Genomic DNA, 20493 nt, shown 5'->3' with positions numbered 1-20493 from the left:
GGTATCTCTGTTCACGTTTTAAATAGATGGGATAGTTTGTCAGAATGGATTTTTAGATAGTAGTTTTGGAGAATTTACGGAGCATTTTAGGAGTATTAGGTTAAGGTTTGAAAAGGATTAGGTAAATGTAACAAAAAAAACGTCAATTTGACATAAGATGTATCCCATCTAGCCGTGACCAATTGTTAGGGCGAAGACACAACTATCGTCATTATATCCACAATCTCTGGTTTCATCATTTTTCTAAAATAAATTCACTCTGTATCTATAATTATAAACTGGGTTGTTCAAGCCCTGAATGCTGATTGGCTGACAGCCGTCGTATATCAGGGGTATGTCAACTTTTATTTTAGCTGCTCTAATTACATTGGTAACCAGTTTATAATAGCAATAAGGCACCTTATTGGGGTGGGGGCTGTATCCAGGCACAAGCTTACCAGGTCCTGTATGGTGTTGTGAGTTCGATTCCTGGTATCATCCATATGTAAAATGTATGCACCTATGACTGTAATAAAATAATTGGATGAAAGAGCTTGCTAAATGTCATATTGTTGTTATTATTATTATTATTGTATTATAAAACCAAAGGTGCAAAGAAGGACCCGCAACATCCTCTATCTCTCCGAGAGTCGCTCAGTTTACCATTACGTCAGCTGTAAAAGTGAGTTTCTCTAAAACACGAACTTCAACTCCCAGACAGCCATGCAACTAATTACAATATAATGAGAGTGCGCATGAGCTGCCATAAACCCGAACGGGTGAAAAACTACAAATACAATATCACTGAGCGCTTAAAAGAACTACAAACTCCCATCGAGTTGCGCAGTATGAATTTCTAGCCCTTTAAATGTACGTGCAAAATGGCTGCGCAGGTCGACTTTGTCCATATTAAAGTAGAAAATAAGGTAAGGGACGGTCTTGATAAATTTGCCAAAGAAAAGAAGAAGAGGGAACTGTCACCGTCCGCGGATAAACGGCCATCATCATCGGCACCACCATGACCCACAACATGTTCAACAGCAGCAGAATGACCAACCACAACCACGCAACTCCAGTGCCGAAAAACCTACCCTACAACGACACCAGCAGCAGCATCAGCACCACAACACCAACGATGCAAAGAATGACTCGCACCTGCAGCATTTTCTGCCTGCGCGGAAGGTGGTACGTGCAGCAGTTAAGTTGGACAGGAAGAAAGCACTTCCCCCGGTTCTGCCGCCTGGACTGTTCAATTTCACGCCCCTCAAAGTAGCCGAGCCCAAGGACAAAATACAGAAGAGCAAGGAAAAGCACAGGGAGAAAGAGCTCAAACTCAAACCTAAGAAGGAAAACACAGAGGCTAACGTAAAACATGGAGTAGTCCTATATAAGAAAAAGAAAGGTAGGTTATTCTTCATTCTATTCCATTATATTAGTATGTTACCACTCTTAATGCTTGAATCTTATGCAAAGTTACAATTAAGTCAGACAAACCTATGTTTGTTTACATACGCAAAATAATCAGCCAGATGATGCACATGCAAGTTCCATGAACTTTATTTTTATTTTTATTTATATATATATATATATATATATATATATATATATATATGTATATTTATATACATATGTATTTATTTTTCAATTGCCTGCCTTCTCAGACTCTATGGCACACCCACTGTTGTTAGACCTACTTTTGTTGCAGAGAAGAAACTATGCAGCGAACAATTGTTAGTTTTGCAATACTCCTAGTTGTCAACCCTGTTACCATCATGGCCACCTGGCACCTAATCATCCCCAGCTTCCAATCGGCTCTCCAGGTCGTTGCTGTAACTGAGAATGTGTTCAGTCAACTTGCCTGGTAAAATAAAGAAGTGAACCAATTGCAATATGGGTATTTACAAATTATGTGCATGGTAATGAGCTATTGTCTTCCTGTCTCCAGAGCCCCATCATGATGAGAACAGCAAGACTCAGTCGCTGGAGGACTACCTGTTGAGGAAGAAGAAAAAGAAGCGGAGGCACCGTGAGGATGAGCGTGGTAAGACGATCCGCACGTACAACAAGGAGGTCCAGACCGTGTATGGCGGTCTGACTGACCACAGTCCTTCAGCCCGCCTTGGCCCCGTGAAGGAGGGGAAACACTGCCAGCCTGGTACAGGCGCCAACAACAACCACCTCCCCTTCCTCTCCCCCCAAGACCACTTCATTCACAGCTCGTCTCTGCAGACAGACACCGTCTACGGACGCTTCATCCACGGGGAGCGCCAGGCCAACGGCGGGGCGTCGGTCCTGCACGCCTACGCGGATGAGCTGTCCTCTCTACGGCCGGGGGAGATGGAGCACTTCACCCAGGAGTTCCTAGAGCTGGCCTTCACTGAGAGACCCCGAGGGGCAGCCCGCTACGCCCTGGCTGTGGTGCACGGGGCTGCTGCCTTCCTACCTGACTTTCTGGACTACTTTGCCTTCAACTTCCCCTCCACGCCGGTCAAGATGGAGATCCTGGGGAAGAAGGATATAGAGACCACTACTATCGCTAACTTCCACTCTCAGGTATAGCAATACAACATTATGGAACTGGCCTGTCACTGTCCTTCTGATGTTGCCTGTTGCCTGTGTTACATTTAATATTAAGACTGGGAATTGCCAGTGACCTCACAATACAATACTATCACAATACTTACACTGGAATACAATACACCCCCGCAAGGTGGGGGCCCCATGAGCTCTGGGGGCACATAAGCTCTGAGGGCCCATGCGCCTGTCATCGATGTCTATTTTAAAACATTGAATAAATCATTTTGACAGTAACCCTCTAAAAAGTCATTTGTAAATCTTTTTAATATATATATGTTCTAGGAAGCGAAGCGAAGTGTTTGTTTCTTGGGCTTCAGGACAGTGACTAAAAAATTAACTGATTGAAAGTATGAGGGGATATCCGTGAAAAAATGCCATCTGTGGTCAAGGCTGCGACGGCGCCAGTGCAATGAGTGGAGCTTACTCAGATGCTCAAATGCTCATATCAGACCGAGAGCCTGATGCTTCTTAGGTAGTTCTTTATGAGTATTAGTTTAGAAAACAATCTCTCCGTGGAAGCGACAGTTACATCAGGGCAACTGGGCAACCTCAGGTAAACTGGGCAGAAGGGAGTTGTGCTTCAAATACAGCAGTTCTGTAGCATCTTTAATTGAGCCTCTCATTTTCCTTAATTGCGGGCCTCAACATGTTATGGAAAAATATGAGCTGAGGACAGGTCGTCTGGATACTGGAGAGCAAATACATTGACAAATGCAAATAGATGATCGTCTTTAGCTGACAACAATTCTTGAGGGCTTGAACAAAAATACCTGTTTGTGATTTCGTTCAAATAAAAATATATATATATATTTTATCCCTTCATCTCCCCAATTTTGTGGTATCCAATTGTTAGTAGCTACTATCTTGTCTCATCGCTACAACTCCCATACGGGCTCGGGAGAGACGAAGGTTGAAAGTCATGTGTCCTCCGATACACAACCCAACCAAGTCGCACTGCTTCTTAACACAGCGCGCATCCAACCCGGAAGCCAGCCGCACCAATGTGTCGGAGGAAACACCGTGCACCTGGCAACCTTAGCGTGCACTGCGCCCGGCCCGCCACAGGAGTTGCTGGTGCGCGATGAGACAAGGATATCCCTACCGGCCAAACCCTCCCTAACCCGGACGACGCTAGGCCAATTGTGTGTCGCCCCACGGACCTCCCGGTCACGTCCGGTTACGACAGAGCCTGGGTGCGAACCCAGAGTCTCTGGTGGCACAGCTGGCGCTGCAGTACAGCGCCCTTAACCACTGCGCCTCCCGGGAGGCCCCGTTCAAATAAAATGTTATTGGTCACATACACATATTTAACAGATGTTATTGCGGGTGTAGTGAAAAGCATGCGTTCCTAGCCCCAACAGTGCAGTAATATCTAACAATACACAACAAGACGCACAAATCTAAAAGTAAGAAATATATAAATATTAGGACGAGCAATGTTAGTCTAGTGTGTGTGTGTGTGTGTGTGTGTGTGTGTGTGTGTGTGTGTGTGTGTGTGTGTGTGTAGATGGGATGGGATGGAATGTATAAACATTACGGACAGTATGTTGTTGGTATACTAAATATTCTGTAGAATGGGCTCCCGAGTCACGCAGCGGTCCCAGTGCTTGAGGTGTCACTATAGACACCCTGATTTGAATCCAGACTGTATCACAACCGGCCATGATTGGGAGTCCCATAGGGCGTCGCACAATTGGCCCAGCATCGTCCGGGTTTGGCCGGCGTCGGCAGTCATTGTAAATAAGTATTTGTTCTTAACTCACTTGCCAAGATAAATAAAGGTTAAATAAATTTGTGCTTTCAGTTTTGCGCGAATGCTGCCATCTATCCACGGTTTTTGGTTTGGGTATGTTTTTATGGTAACAGTGGGAACAACATCCCATACAGTGCATTCTGAAAGTATTCAGACCCATTGACTTTTTCCACATTTTGTTACATTACAGCCTTATTCTAAAATTGATTAAAACAATTATAAGTTAATCCTCATCAGTCTACACACTACTCCATAATGAGAAAGCCAAAACAGGTTTTAATAAATGTTTGCTAATTTATTACAATTAAGAAACCGATACCTTATTTACATACAGTTGAAGTCGGAAGGTTACATACACTTAGGTTGGAGTCCACTCCACACATTTCTTGTTAACAAACTATCATTTTGGCATGTCCTTTAGGACATCTACTTTGTGCATGACATAAGTAATTTTTCCAACAATTGTTTACAGACAGATTATTTCACTTATAATTCACAGTATCACAATTCTAGTGGGTCAGAAGGCTGTGCCTTTTAAACAGATTGGAAAATTCCAGAAAATTATGTCATGGCTTTAGAAGCTTCTGATAACTGACATTATTTGAGTCAATTGGAGGTGTACCTGTGGATGTATTTCAAGGCCTACCTTCAAACTCAGTGCCTCTTTGCTTGACACCATGGGAAAATCAAAATAAATTAGCCAAGACCTCAGAAAAGAAATTGTAGACCTCCACAAGTCTGGTTCATCCTTGGGAGCAATTTCCAAATGCCTGAAGGTACCATGTTTATCTGTACAAACAATAGTACGCAAGTATAAACACCATGGGACCACGCAGACATCATCCTGCTCAGGAAGGAGATGCGTTCTGTACTTTGGTGTGAAAAGTGCAAATCAATCCCAGAACAACAGCAAAGGACCTTGTGAAGATGCTGGAGGAAACAGGTACAAAAGTATCTATATCCACAATGAAACAAGTCCTATATCGACATAACCTGAAAGGCCACTCAGCAAGGAAGAAGCCACTGCTCCAAAACCGCCATAAAAAAGACAGATTATGGTTTGCAACTGCACATGGGGACAAAGATCGTACTTTGTACTCTGGTCTAATGAAACAAAAATAGAACTGTTTGGCCATAATGACCATCGTTATGTTTGGTGGAAAAAGGGGGAGGCATGCAAGCCGAAGATCACCATCCCAATCGTGAAGCACAGGGGCGGCAGCATCATGTTGTGGGGGTGCTATGCTGCAGGAGGGACTGGTGCACTTCACAAAATAGATGGCATCATGGGGTGGAAAATTATGTGGATATATTGAAACAACATCTCAAGACATCAGTCAGGAAGTTAAAGCTTGGTCGCAAATGGGTCTTCCAAATGGACAAGGACCCCAAGCATACTTCCAAAGTTGTGGCAAAAAGTCTTAAGGACAACAAAGTCAAGGTATTGGAGTGGCCATCACAAAGCCTGGACCTCAATCCTATAGAACATTTTGGGGCAGAACTGAAAAAGCGTGTGCGATCAAGGAGGCCTTCAAACCTGACTCATTTACACCAGCTCTGCCACTTATTGTGGGAAGCTTGTGGAAGGCTACCCGAAATGTTTGACCCAAGTTAAACAATTTAAAGGCAACGCTACCAAATACTAATTGAGTGTATGTAAACTTCTGACCCACTGGGAATGTGGTGAATGAAATAAAAGCTGAAATAAATCATTCTCTCTACTATTATTCTGACATTTCACATTCTTAAAATAAAGTAGTGATTCTAACTGACCGAAGACGGGGAATTTTTACTAGGATTAAATGTCAGGAATTGTGAAAAACTGAGTTTAAATGTATTTGGTTAAGGTGTATGTAAACATCCGACTTCAACTGTAAGTATTCAAACTCTTTGCTATGAGACTAGTAATTGGGCTCAGGTGCATCCTGTTTCCATTGATCCACCCTGAGATGTTACTACAACTTGATTGGAGTCCACCTGTGGTAAATTCAATTGATTGGAAAGGCACACACCTGTCTATATAAGGTCCCACAGTTGACAGTGCATGTCAGAGCAAAAACCAAGCCATGACGTCGAAGGAATTGTCCGTAGAGCTCCGAGACAGGATTGTGTCGAGGCACAGATCGGGGAAGGGTACCAAAACATTTCTGCAGCATTGAAGGTCCCCAAAATCACAGTGACCTCCATCATTCTTAAATGGAAGAAGTTTGGAACCACCAAGACTCTTCCTAGAGTTGGCCAAATTGAGCAATCAGGGGAGAAGGGCCTTGGTCAGGGAGGTGACCAAGAAACCTGATGGTCATACTTACAGAGCTCCAGAGTTCCTCTGTGGAGATAGGAGAACATTCCAGAAGGACAACCATCTCTGCAGCACTCCGCCAATCAGGCCTTTATGGTAGAGTGGCCAGACGGAAGCCAGTCCTCAGTAAAAGGCACATGACAGCCTGCTTGGAGTTTGGTAAAAAGCACCTAAAGGACTCTGACCATGAAAACAAGATTATCTGTTCTGACGAAACAAAGATTGAACTCTTTTGCTGAATGCCAAATGTCACGTCTGGAAGAAACCTGGCACCATCCCTAAAGTGAAGCATGGTGGTAGCAGCAGCATGCTGTGGGGATGTTTTTCAGCGGCAGGGACTGGGAGACTAGTCAGGCTTGAGGGAAAGATGAACGGAGAAAAGTCCAGAGATCCTTGATGAAAACCTGCTCCAGTGCGCTCAGGACCTCAGACTGGGGCAAAGGTTCACCTTCCAACAGGACAATGTCCCTAAGCACACAGCCAAGACAACGCAGGAGTGGCTTCGGGACAAGTCTCTGAATGTCCTTCAGTGGCCCAGCCAGAGCCCGGACTTGAACCAGATCGAACATCTCTGGAGAGACATGAAAAAAGCTGTGCAGTGACACTCCCCATCCAACCTGACAGAGCTTGTGAGGTTCTGCAGTGAAGAATGGGAGAAACTCCCCAAATACAAGACTGCTTCCATCACGTGGACTGGGATATGTTTCGTATTGCGTCAGACAACAGCATTGACGAATACGCTGATTCGGTGAGCGAGTTCATTAGATGTCGTTCCCATAGCAACGATTAAAACATTCCCAACCCAGAAACCGTGGATTGATGGCAGCATTCGCGTGAAACTGAAAGCCCGAATCACTGTTTTTAATCAGGGCAAGGTGACTGGAAACATGACCGAATACAAACAGTGTAACTATTCCCTCCGCAAGGCAATCAAACAAGCTAAGCGTCAGTATAGAGACAAAGTAGAATCTCCATTCAACGGCTCAGACACAAGAGGTATGTGGCAGGGGTCTACAGTCAATCACGGATTACAAAAAGAAAACCAGCCCCGTCACGGACCAGGATGTCTTGCACCCAGGCAGACTAAATGCTTTGAGGACAATACAGTGCCACTGACACGGCCCGCAACTAAAACATGCAGACTCTCCTTCACTGCAGCCGACGTGAGGAAAACATTTAAACGTGTCAACCCTCGCAAGGCTGCAGGCCCAGACGGCATCCCCAGCCGCGCCCTCAGAGCATGCGCAGACCAGCTGGCTGGTGTGTTTACGGACATATTCAATCAATCCCTATCCCAGTCTGTTGTTCCCACATGCTTCAAGATGGCCACCATTGTTCCTGTTCCCAAGAAAGCTAAGGTAACTGAGCTAAACGACTACCGCCCCGTAGCACTCACTTCCGTCATCATGAAGTGCTTTGAGAGACTAGTCAAGGACCATATCACCTCCACCCTACCTGACACCCTAGACCCACTCCAATTTGCTTACCGCCCAAATAGGTCCACAGACGATGCAATCTCAACCACACTGCACACTGCCCTAACCCATCTGGACAAGAGGAATACCTATGTGAGAATGCTGTTGATCGACTACAGCTCGGCATTTAACACCATAGTGCCCTCCAAGCTCGTCATCAAGCTCGAGACCCTGGGTCTCGACCCCGCCCTGTGCAACTGGGTACTGGACTTCCTGACGGGCCGCCCCCAGGTGGTGAGGGTAGGCAACAACATTTCCACCCCGCTGATCCTCAACACTGGGGCCCCACAAGGGTGCGTTCTGAGCCCTCTCCTGTACTCCCTGTTCACCCACGACTGCGTGGCCATGCACGCCTCCAACTCAATCATCAAGTTTGCGGACGACACAACAGTGGTAGGCTTGATTACCAACGACGACGAGACGGCCTACAGGGAGGAGGTGAGGGCCCTCGGAGTGTGGTGTCAGGAAAATAACCTCACACTCAACGTCAACAAAACTAAGGAGATGATTGTGGACTTCAGGAAACAGCAGAGGGAACACCCCCTATCCACATTGATGGAACAGTAGTGGTGAGGGTAGTAAGTTTTAAGTTCCTCGGCGTACACATCACAGACAAACTGAATTGGTCCACCCACACAGACAGCATCGTGAAGAAGGCGCAGCAGCGCCTCTTCAACCTCAGGAGGCTGAAGAAATTCGGCTTGTCACCAAAAGCACTCACAAACTTCTACAGATGCACAATCGAGAGCATCCTGGCGCGCTGTATCACCGCCTGGTACGGCAACTGCTCCGCCCACAACCGTAAGGCTCTCCAGAGGGTAGTGAGGTCTGCACAACGCATCACCGGGGGCAAACTACCTGCCCTCCAGGACACCTACACCACCCGATGTCACAGGAAGGCCATAAAGATCATCAAGGAGGACAACAACCACCCGAGCCACTGCCTGTTCACCCCGCTATCATCCAGAAGGCGAGGTCAGTACAGGTGCATCAAAGCTGGGGCCGAGAGACTGAAAAACAGCTTCTATCTCAAGGCCATCAGACTGGTAAACAGCCACCACTAACATTGAGTGGCTGCTGCCAACACACTGACTCAACTCCAGCCACTTTAATAATGGGAATTGATGGGAAATGATGTAAAATATATCACTAGCCACTTTAAACAATGCTACCTAATATAATGTTTACATACCCTACATTATTAATCTCATATGTATATGTATATACTGCACTCAATACCATCTACTGTATCTTGCCTATGCCACTCTGTACCATCACTCACTCATATATCTTTATGTACATATTCTTTATCCCCTTACACTTGTGTCTATAAGGTAATAGTTTTGGAATTGTTAGCTAGATTACTTGTTGGTTATTACTGCATTGTCGGAACTAGAAGCACAAGCATTTCGCTACACTCGCATTAACATCTGCTAACCATGTGTATGTGACAAATACAATTTGATTTGATTTGATTTACAGGTGTGCTGAGCTTGAAACGTCATACCCAAGAAGACTCAAAGCTGTAATTGCTGTCAAAGGTGCTTCAACAAAGTACTGAGTTAAGGGTCTGAATACTTATGTAAATATATTTCAGTTCTTTTTTATACATTTGCAAAAATAACCAAAAATCTGTGTTTGCTTTGTAATTATGAGGTATTGTGTGTAGATTGCTGGGGGGGAAAAACTATTTAATCAATTTTAAAATAAGGCTCTAATTTAACAAAATGTGGAAAAAGTCACGGGTCTGAGTACTTTCTGAATGCACTGGATGTACTTCGTTATGAACTCAGTCACGGTGATTCTCAGAGACAACCCGGAATCCCAGTCCGCATGATCATCTTGAAGCATGGATTCCGATTGGTCAGGCCAGCATTGAATGGACCTTTAGTCCTTTACAGGTGAACCGGCATTTGAGTTGTCTCTTATCTCTGGTGTATCAGAGTCTCTTATCTCTGGTGTATCAGAGTCTCTTATCTCTGGTGTATCAGAGTCCCTTATCTCTGGTATATCAGAGTCTCTTATCTCTGGTGTATCAAAGTCTCTTATCTCTGGTATATCAGAGTCCCTTAACTCTGGTATATCAGAGTCTCTTATCTCTGGTGTATCAGAGTCCCTTATCTCTGGTCTATAAATATGGTTGTTTATGTGTAGGCCTATAGCTATGGTTGTTTATGTGTAGGCCTATAGCTATGGTTGGTTTATGTGTAGGCCTATAGCTATGGTTGGTTTATGTGTAGGCCTATAGCTATGGTTGTTTATGTGTAGGCCTATAGCTATGGTTGGTTTATGTGTAGGCCTATAGCTATGGTTGGTTTATGTGTAGGCCTATAGCTATGGTTGTTTATGTGTAGGCCTATAGCTATGGTTGTTTATGTGTAGGCCAATAGCTATGGTTGGTTTATGTGTAGGCCTATAGATATGGTTGGTTTATGTGTAGGCCTATAGCTATGGTTGGTTTATGTGTAGGTCTATAGCTATGTTTGTTTATGTGTAGGCCTGTAGCTATGGTTGTTTATGTGTAGGCCTATAGCTATGGTTGTTTATGTGTAGGCCTATAGCTATGGTTGGTTTATGTGTAGGCCTATAGCTATGGTTGTTTATGTGTAGGCCTATAGCTATGGTTGGTTTATGTGTAGGTCTATAGCTATGGTTGTTTATGTGTAGGCCTGTAGCTATGGTTGTTTATGTGTAGGCCTATAGCTATGGTTGTTTATGTGTAGGCCTATAGCTATGGTTGGTTTATGTGTAGGCCTATAGCTATGGTTGGTTTATGTGTAGGCCTATAGCTATGGTTGGTTTATGTGTAGGCCTATAGCTATGGTTGGTTTATGTGTAGGCCTATAGCTATGGTTGTTTATGTGTAGGCCTATAGCTATGGTTGGTTTATGTGTAGGCCTATAGCTATGGTTGGTTTATGTGTAGGCCTATAGCTATGGTTGTTTATGTGTAGGCCTATAGCTATGGTTGGTTTATGTGTAGGCCTATAGCTATGGTTGGTTTATGTGTAGGCCTATAGCTATGGTTGGTTTATGTGTAGGCCTATAGCTATGGTAAACTGACTGAAGTCAGACAAATGTAGTTATTGCTGATCATTTCTGTCTCAATGTAGGCCTTCAATTCTTTTTGAATGAATCATTGTATATGCAGAGCATGATTGTCACTTAAACGCTGTCTGTCCAGATGACCCTACCTTGGGGCAGTCTCTCCAGCCTGAAGCTGGACTGTCGTTCCCAGATCGATGATGGGCCCATCATGTGGGTCCGGCCGGGTGAGCAGATGGTGCCAACCGCTGACATGCCCAAGTCACCCTTCAAACGACGCAGGTAGCCGAAACATCCCAGGACTTTTATCATAGTAACACAGTAATTAATATAGTAATAACATAGTATTATAGTATCATTCTATGTGTGACCTAACTCATAATAAGCCTCCTTATAGGAGTATTATTTATTAGTTTGTGACAGTGTAGCTCTACTCCCTCTCTTCGCTACCCTTTTCCCACTCCTCCTCTGTCCTCACTGTCTCCCTCCATCCTTTTTCCCACTCCTCCTCTGTCCTCACGGTCTCCCTCCATCCCTTTTCCCACTCCTCCTCTGTCCTCACGGTCTCCCTCCATCCCTTTTCCCACTCCTCTGTCCTCACTGTCTCCCTCCATCCCTTTTCCCACTCCTCCTCTGTCCTCACGGTCTCCCTCCATCCCTTTTCCCCACTCCTCCTCTGTCCTCACGGTCTCCCTCCATCCCTTTTCCCCACTCCTCCTCTGTCCTCACTGTCTCCCTCCATCCCTTTTCCCCACTCCTCCTCTGTCCTCACGGTCTCCCTCCATCCCTTTTCCCACTCCTCCTCTGTCCTCACTGTCTCCCTCCATCCTTTTCCCCACTCCTCCTCTGTCCTCACTGTCTCCCTCCATCCCTTTTCCCACTCCTCCTCTGTCCTCACTGTCTCCCTCCATCCCTTTTCCCACTCCTCCTCTGTCCTCACGGTCTCCCGCCATCCCTTTTCCCACTCCTCCTCTGTCCTCACGGTCTCCCTCCATCCCTTTTCCCACTCCTCCTCTGTCCTCACTGTCTCCCTCCATCCCTTTTCCCACTCCTCCTCTGTCCTCACTGTCTCCCTCCATCCCTTTTCCCACTCCTCCTCTGTCGTCACTGTCTCCCTCCATCCTTTTTCCCACTCCTCCTCTGTCCTCACTGTCTCCCTCCATCCTTTTCCCCACTCCTCCTCTGTCCTCACTGTCTCCCTCCATCCCTTTTCCCCACTCCTCCTCTGTCCTAACGGTCTCCCTCCATCCCTTTTCCCACTCCTCCTCTGTCCTCACTGTCTCCCTCCATCCCTTTTCCCACTCCTCCTCTGTCCTCAGTCTCCCTCCATCCCTTTTCCCACTCCTCCTCTGTCCTCATTGTCTCCCTCCATCCCTTTTCCCACTCCTCTCTGTCCTTAGTCTCCCTCCATCCCTTTTCCCACTCCTCCTCTGTCCTCACTGTCTCCCTCCATCTCTTTCCCATTCCTCCTCTGTCCTCACTGTCTCCCTCCCATCTCTTTCCCATTCCTCCTCTGTCCTCACTGTCTCCCTCCCATCTCTTTCCCATTCCTCCTCTGTCCTCACTGTCTCCCTCCCATCTCTTTCCCATTCCTCCTCTGTCCTCACTGTCTCCCTCCCATCTCTTTCCCACTCCTCCTCTGTCCTCACTGTCTTCCTCCCTCCCATCTCTTTCCCATTCCTCCTCCTCTGTCCTCACTGTCTCCCCCTCCCATCTCTTTCCCATTCCTCCTCCCCGTCCTCACTATCTCCCTCCCATCTCTTTCCCACTCCTCCTCTGTCCTCACTGTCTCCCTCATCTCTTTCCCACTCCTCCTCTGTCCTCACTGTCTCTCTCCCTCCCATCTCTTTCCCATTCCTCCTCTCTGTCCTCACTGTCTCCCCCCCTCCCATCTCTTTCCCACTCTTCCTCTGTCCTCACTGTCTCCCTCCCATCTCTTTCCCATTCCTCCTGTCCTCACTATCTCCCTCCCATCTCTTTCCCACTCCTCCTCTGTCCTCACTGTCTCCCTCCCTCCCATCTCTTTCCCATTCCTCCTCCTCTGTCCTCACTGTCTCCCTCCCTCCCATCTCTTTCCCATTCCTCCTCCCCTGTCCTCACTATCACCCTCCCATCTCTTTCCCACTCCTCTGTCCTCACTGTCTCCCTCATCTCTTTCCCACTCCTCCTCTGTCCTCACTGTCTCTCTCCCTCCCATCTCTTTCCCATTCCTCCTCTCTGTCCTCACTGTCTCCCCCCCTCCCATCTCTTTCCCACTCTTCCTCTGTCCTCACTGTCTCCCTCCCATCTCTTTCCCATTCCTCCTCTGTCCTCACTGTCTCCCCCCCTCCCATCTCTTTCCCACTCTTCCTCTGTCCTCACTGTCTCCCTCCCATCTCTTTCCCATTCCTCCTCTGTCCTCACTGTCTCCTCCCTCCCATCTCTTTCCCATTCCTCCTCTGTCCTCACTGTCTCCCCCCCTCCCATCTCTTTCCCACTCCTCCTCTGTCCTCACTGTCTCCCTCCCATCTCTTTCCCATTCCTCCTCTGTCCTCACTGTCTCCTCCCTCCCATCTCTTTCCCACTCCTCCTCTGTCTTCACTGTCTCCCTCCCTCCCATCTCTTTCCCACTCCTCCTCTGTCCTCACTGTCTCCCATCTCTTTCCCATTCCTCCTCTGTCCTCACTGTCTCCTCCCTCCCATCTCTTTCCCACTCCTTCTCTGTCCTCACTGTCTCCCTCCCATCTCTTTCCCATTCCTCCTCTGTCCTCACTGTCTCCTCCCTCCCATCTCTTTCCCATTCCGCCTCTGTCCTCACTGTCTCCCTCCCATCTCTTTCCCACTCCTCCTCTGTCCTCACTGTTTCCCTCCCATCTCTTTCCCACTCCTCCTCTGTCCTCACTGTCTCCCTCCCATCTCTTTCCCACTCCTCTCTTCCTCTTCTCTGCTGGTGGTTGACTCTCCCTTTCCTCTATAGGTCCATGAATGAGATAAAGAACCTTCACTACCTGCCCAGGGCCAGTGAGCCCAGAGAGGTGCTGTTTGAGGACCGAACCAGGGCTCATGCTGACCTCGTGGGCCAGAGCTTCGACTGGCAGAGTACGGCAGCAGTGGGCGTGCTGAAGGCTGTGCAGTTTGGGGAATGGTGGGTTTTTACTGAAAGTAGGGCCGTTTGGGGAAGGGTGAGTTTTTACTGAAAGGTAGGGCCGTTTGGGGATTGGTGGGTTTTTACTGAAAGTAAGGCAGTTTGGGGAATGGTGGGTTTTTACTGAAAGTAAGGCAGTTTGGGGAATGGTGGGTTTTTACTGAAAGTAGGGCAGTTTGGGGAATGTTGAGTGTTTGGGAAGTGTTTGGTATTCATTCAGGTCTGCTTGGCTCTCAGCTGCAATGCAGTATGACTATGATGGTGAAATAATTCCAGTTTGGGATGCTTCATCCAGTGTTTCTGTTGTCATCACAGACTCCTGTTATTTGTTCAACTAATTTGTCTCTTCACCCTTGATTCCACATTGTATCAACATTTGCCTAGGTGTGAACTAACGGTCTTTGATCTACAGGAGTGCGCGTCCGAGGATAACCAAAGATGTGGTGTGTTTCCACGCGGAGGACTTTAACGATGTGGTCCAGAGGCTGCAGCTGGATCTGTACGAGCCCCCTGTGTCTCAGGTAGGAACTGAGCTCTTATTGAACCTTGAATCTGTTGATTGCATCTGGTGATGCATGAACCTCCTCTATATGGGATCATAGCAGATCAGATGTCTGATAGGCTTAGTCATAAACAGGATCAGACTTGAGGGGGAACACCTTGGCGTGGATGACATAATAGGCCCTTTAGTGAGTCAGTTTAGAGCTTTCATTTGCAGAACCTTTATTCTGGTCCCAGAGAATGACCAATTCTGCATGATCTTCTCTGGAGTTTTCTGGATTCAGTTCAGTGTTGAAGATACCAGGCAGGTGTGACAGGACAGACGTAGTACTGCCGTGTGGGAATGCATCAGGTGGGCCTACCTCTAATCCTCGTCTCTCTCTGCAGTGTGTGCAGTGGGTAGACGATGCCAAGCTGAACCAGCTGAGGCGGGAGGGTATCCACTACGTGCGGGTGCAGCTGTGTGACGACAACATTTACTTCATCCCCCGTAACGTCATCCACCAGTTCAAGACTGTGTCGGCAGTCTGCAGCCTGGCCTGGTACATCTGCCTCAGACACTACCATGACGAGAAGGACTGCGGAGAACACGCCCTACACAAGCCCAACGACCAGAGCACAACATCGGGTCAATTCTTCTCATCCTCCCCGGCCCAGCCAGATGCCAAAGTGCCCCACTGTGCCGGTCTGCAGGCACAGAGACGAGACTGAGGAACCAATGTTTCAGAGGCCTACTACTTCACCTAGAGAACCCCGGCCAGCCCATCCTCAGTCTGCCAAGTCTGCACACCTGCCCCCTCCCGTCCTGGGCATCAGCCCCTTGCCACATGCTCCCTCCGGTTCTGGTTCTAACCCCTCCACTGTAGAGCCGAGGCTTCCACAGCCCCTGGTCTGGCCTCCCCCTGGTCTAGACTACAACTCCCCACGACCCCACCATGATGTACAGTGTCACCGCCCCACTGACTTCTTCAAATGACCTTCCCTCCCCTTTACTCCTTTAACTTCTTGCGTCGAGCCATCCCGGATCCGGTATCGTGACTACAGCCTTAAGCCCATTACCATAACACAACGTTAACTATTCATGAAAATCGCAAATGAAATGAAATAAATATGCTAGCTCTCAAGCTTAGCCTTTTGTTAACTTCTTGCGTCGAGCCAACCCGGATCCGGGATCATGACTACAGCCTCAAGTCCATTACCATAACGCAACGTTAACCTCTTCAACCTATGGGGGCGCTATGTCATTATTGGATAAAAAAACGTGCCCGTTTTAAGCTGTTCTTCGGGTGGCAGGCACTTTTATCTAAAAAACAATTAGGCAATGTACATGATATACTGTACACCTTGGTAGGCTCTCTCGACTGACAAAGCGAGTTGCCTTGGTAACTTGGTAACTCTCGAAGCAGAGTTAGACAAAGGACACCAGACGGCCCCCTGGCAAATGTAGTCTCTTATGGCCAATCTTCCAATGATATGCCTACAAATACGCCACAATGCTGCAGACATCTTGGATGAACGGCAGAGCGCATAAGCTCGTTCACAGCACATTCACAGCCATATAAGGAGATGTTAGTAAAACACTGCGTCAAAAATCCTGTTTATTTCCTGTTTGAAGTTTCATCTTGGTTTCGCCTGTAAGATCAGTTCTGGGGTACTCACAGATAATATCTTTGCAGTTTTGAAAACGTCAGAGTGTTTTCTTTCCAACGCTGGCAATTATATGCATAGTCGAGCATCTTTTCGTGACAAAATATTGCGCTTAAAACGGACACGTTTTTTTATCCAATAATGACATAGCGCCCCCATAGGTTGAAGAGGTTAACAACACTGTCATCTCAGATTTTCAAAAATATGCTTCTCAACCATAGCAAAACAAGCATTTGTGTAACAGTATTGATAGCTATTGATAGCTAGCATTAGCATTTAGTGTTAGCATTCAGCAGGCAACATTTTCACAAAAACCAGAAAACCATTCAAATAAAATAATTTACCTTTGAAGAACTTCTGATGTTTTCAATGAGGAGACTCTCAGTTAGATAGCAAATGTTCAGTTTTTCCTGAAAGATTATTTGTGCAGGAGAAATCGGTCCGTTTTCTGCGTCATGTTTGGCTACCAAAAAAACAAAAATTCATTCATCAAAACGCCAAAAAATTTTCCACAATAACTCCATAATATCGACTGAAACATGGTAAACGTTGTTTAGAATCAATCCTCAAGGTGTTTTTCACATATCTCTTCATGATATATCATTCCTGGAAGTCTCCTCTCTGTCTCAATCACATGGATGAATGCGAGCAGCTTGGAGATTACGCAGCAATTTCAACAAAGGACACCGGGCAGACACCTGGTAAATGTAGTCTCTTATGGCCAATTTTCCAATGATATGCCTACAAATACGTCACAATGCTGCAGACAACTTGGAGAAACGATAGAAAGGGCAGGCTCATTCCTGGCGCTTACACAGCCATATAAGGAGACAATGAAAAACAGAGCCTCAAAAATCCTGCTCATTTCCTGTTTGAAGTTTCATCTTGGTTTCGCCTGTAGCATCAGTTCTGGGGCACTCACAGATAATATCTTTGCAGTTTTGGAAACGGCAGAGTGTTTTCTTTCCAAAGCTGTCAATTATATGCATAGTCAAGCATCTTTTTGTGACAAAATATTGCGCTTAAAACGGGCACATTTTTTTATCCAATAATGAAAAAGCGCCCCCATAGGTTGACGAGGTTAACTATGTTTACTACCCTCTAAGGAAGAGCAGTTTATTTAAAGGAATGTGACTGTGTGCGCTTATGAAACTTTCTGAAAATGTTATTCTTGAACTTCTTCTCTTTTAAATTATTTGGATTATAAAGTATTATTTTTATTTGTAAATACAGTATCGGAGACAAAGCTTAGAAATATTTTTTTTCTTAGCCAAAGTGTGAAATGTTCATTTAGGAACATTTGTCAGAAAAAGTGTCAGTGTTTATTTGTTAGTACCTGAAACTGAGGTCCCTCTGGGGAGTTTCCTAACTGGCTTCGAGAGTTACCAAGTTACCAAGGCAACTCGCTTTGCCAGTCGAGAGAGCCTACCAAGGTGTACAGTATATCATGTACATTGCCTAATTGTTTTTTAGATAAAAGTGCCTGCCACCCGAAGAACAGCAATCAGTCTTAAATACATATACCGAGAGACTGAAAAACAGCTTCTATCTCAAGGCCATCAGACTGTTAAACAGCCACCACTAACATTGAGTGGCTGCTGCCAACACACTGACTCAACTCCAGCCACTTTAATAATGGGAATTGATGGGAAATGATGTAAAATATATCACTAGCCACTTTAAACAATGCTACCTAATATAATGTTTACATACCCTACATTATTCATCTCATATGTATACGTATATACTGTACTCTATATCATCTACTGCATCCTTATGTAATACATGTATCACTAGCCACTTTAACTATGCCACTTTGTTTACATACTCATCTCATATGTATATACTGCACTCAATACCATCTACTGTATCTTGCCTATGTCGCTCTGTACCATCACTCATTCATATATCTTTATGTACATATTCTTTATCCCCTTACACTTGTGTCTATAAGGTAGTCGTTTTGGAATTGTTAGCTAGATTACTTGTTGGTTATTACTGCATTGTCGGAACTAGAAGCACAAGCATTTCGCTACACTCGCACTAACATCTGCTAACCATGTGTATGTGAAAAATACATAATATATTTGATTTGATATTTTTTCATTCTTAGTAGCCTTCTTGAGGCTTCCTGTGATGGTGAATGTAAAAGGATGTATTTTATTTTGTGTTGAAATTCACATTTAAGATATTTTCCTAAGTTGTTAAACTTATTTTTGTCTGTGCTTCACAAATGCAGAGTTGGCCTGCGTTTTTATATTGGATTGTGGATTAATATATTTTTTAGATGTGTACTGTAAAAAAAATGATACTGTTAACAATGAATGCATGTTCTGGTGTTTGACACTGACGTTGATAAAGTACAATAGTTTATGTCCAAAATATTGTCCAACTTTCAGCCATTTCTATCAATGTTATGCCACGTTTGAAAGCTTTATTACTGTCCTTTCTACTGTCCCTTTCCTTTACTACTGTCCCTTTCTTTCACTACTGTCCCTTTCTTTCACTACTGTCCCTTTCCTTTCTACTGTCCCTTTCCTTTACTACTGTCCCTTTCCTTTACTACTGTCCCTTTCCTTTACTACTGTCCCTTTCCTTTACTACTGTCCCTTTCCTTTACTACTGTCCCTTTCCTTCACTACTGTCCCTTTCCTTTACTACTGTCCCACTTTTACACTGCTTCTGATGTTTTATTTATTTATTCAGCATTTAGTTAAACTAACGGTTGGGTCAGTAGCCGAAAGGTTGCTGGTTCAAATCCCCGAGCTGACTATGTGAAAAATCTATGTCAATGGGCCCTTGAGGAAGACACTTAACCCTACTTGCTCCTATAAGTTGCCCTGGATAAGAGCATCTGCTAAATGACTCAAATGTAAAACAAATGGCCATATGTTCTGAAGTAAGTCTATTACTTTAGGCTGTCCATTATAATGGGTTTTAAGAGGTTAAACCTGTGTGAGGTGAGGCCAGTTTGGGTCTGTGATGGTGCACATGGCAAGAATGGTTCTGGTCACCAATCACTTTTGTGAAAAGTTTTCCTGAAAAAACACCCACGCATTTTAAAATGCAATATTATCTATTGTTCTCTAGAATTCTGTGAATGCTGTCAGTGTACTTTGTCATACATGTTTTCTCTGTGTTTTGATGAAAATGTCACACCCGTCTATGGGGGATAGTACTGTAATAGGTCAAATCTGAGTTCAATGTAGTGACCACTATTGTACGTTTCTTTGTTTTTGCACTTGTCTGTCTAGTAGTAACTATGCTGAAAATGAAGTCTATGTAAGGGAGAGCTGATTGTTCCTTCGCCTCGGTAGCCCAGGTCAGGTGAAGGAGACAGGATTTGGAAGGCTGGCCACTCGACTGGTTGTTCCTTAAAAGTCTGTCAGTACAACTGATGCATTTTCCTAGGATGCAGATTAGGGTTTAGCTAGCATTTTAGTTCCTTGACAATTCTGCCCATTTGAAACTGTGATTTGTTTGTAGGCCTATAAGCTTATAATAACACAGACTATAAATTGCTTCCTTATGCTTCTTGAATTCCAGATGGGGAATCTGTAGACTAGAAGGTTTAGAATCAGGTTGGTTAAATAAGTAATAAGAACAGTATGAAGATATAATTACCTTTTGGAATGAACGTTGGTCATTTAAAACAATGCCTTTCGTGTATTTTAAGTGTTTCTCAAACATGCATTTTTCTGAAAAGTCGAATGGCTAGTTATTGCGATTTGTTAAACAGATGGTTGTCATAGGTACTGAAATGAATTGGCAGCTAGCTCCTGTTTCTTCTAACTTTTGTCATTCTATTGTGACGTCTGCTTGATAACCAAGGCCTGCTATGTGTAGTTTTAATAGAATAATTGTTGTTGATGTTTGTATTTCAATTAATTATATAAAAAAAAAAATTATATAGAAAAAGTTTTGGGGTAAAACAAGTTACATTTATAGAATTCTGTTATTAAAAGTGAGATCATTCATGTGAATTGAGGAGAAAACAAAATGGAAGACAAACGTTTCTTGTATTTTTCAAAATAAATAATTGTATGTGTGCATTATGTATGAATTATCAGTGACATTACTTTTGTAAGCATTAT

General features: G+C 44.9%; 1 pseudogene; it reads left to right on the top strand.

Annotated features, from left to right (window-relative positions):
• The first annotated feature begins 834 nt into the window (after positions 1-834).
• LOC115132641 (lysine-specific demethylase 9-like) lies at positions 835-20454 on the top strand (annotated as a pseudogene).
• The last annotated feature ends 39 nt before the right edge of the window (positions 20455-20493 follow it).

Source organism: Oncorhynchus nerka, linkage group LG7 (genome assembly GCF_034236695.1).
Source record: "Oncorhynchus nerka isolate Pitt River linkage group LG7, Oner_Uvic_2.0, whole genome shotgun sequence".
NCBI classification, from domain to species: domain Eukaryota; kingdom Metazoa; phylum Chordata; class Actinopteri; order Salmoniformes; family Salmonidae; genus Oncorhynchus; species Oncorhynchus nerka.
Note: the sequence above shows the minus strand (reverse complement) of the source record. Positions and strands in the feature narration are given on the sequence as shown.